The following is a 681-nucleotide window of genomic DNA, read 5'->3' as shown; positions in this document are numbered from 1 at the left end:
AAAACATTGATTTCAAAAACATATGCAAGTATGAGTTTCAAATTAAAAAACGCGAGGCGCAAATATCAGTCTGAAATGGTAAATAACGTTAGCAAAACAGCCATCATAAATGCTCCTCGAGCCGATATGTTTAACGTTACCAGTAACTTCGGCTGCATTAATAAACTTAATTAGCATCACATGGATATGCTAGATGAAACTGACGAAGCGGATCATAAATAACGATTAAGAAAAAGTTCAAAGTTATTGTAATATAGTGAATGGGCGGGTTTGTCTAACGTTACCTGATAAATTAGTTTCTGTGGCGCGAGTGTCGGTTAGATCTGTCAGCCGTGTTTCTGGTTTAAAAGACAAAAATCACCGGACTTGTTTGTCGTCTCCGACTGAGAAAAGCACAAAAAAATTTATATGTTTTTTATTTTCTCACTGACAAACTGTGGTGTAAAACACTGTATACCCATAAGTAAAAGTTATTACATAAAAAGGCTTAATGTAGGCTTTATTTGAAAGACGTATGTACACTGAAAAAAATGATTAAAATTTTTTTTTAAGGTATGTTGTAAACAATTTATTTTAGCTACATTTAAATAAAAAATTTTGAAAATTAGTCAACTAAATTTGTTTATTTAAATGTAGCTAAAATAAATTGATTGCAACCACTGTCCTTAAACAAATTTAGTA

The 681-nt window shown here is 31.0% G+C and overlaps 1 long non-coding RNA gene across 1 annotated transcript in view; it reads right to left on the bottom strand.

Moving 5' to 3' along the window:
• LOC107734560 (uncharacterized) overlaps positions 1-312 on the bottom strand; it is a 2,807-nt gene extending 2,495 nt beyond the window's left edge. Inside the window, exon 1 of the long non-coding RNA XR_001639110.1 lies at positions 285-312. This is a non-coding gene — a long non-coding RNA (uncharacterized LOC107734560). The remainder of the gene's footprint in view (positions 1-284) is intronic.
• Positions 313-681: the final 369 nt, after the last annotated feature.

Source organism: Sinocyclocheilus rhinocerous, unplaced genomic scaffold (assembly GCF_001515625.1).
Source record: "Sinocyclocheilus rhinocerous isolate Xijiao unplaced genomic scaffold, SAMN03320098_v1.1 scaffold580, whole genome shotgun sequence".
In the NCBI taxonomy this organism is placed as follows: Eukaryota; Metazoa; Chordata; class Actinopteri; order Cypriniformes; family Cyprinidae; genus Sinocyclocheilus; species Sinocyclocheilus rhinocerous.
This window is presented reverse-complemented; position numbering and strand designations above follow the sequence as displayed.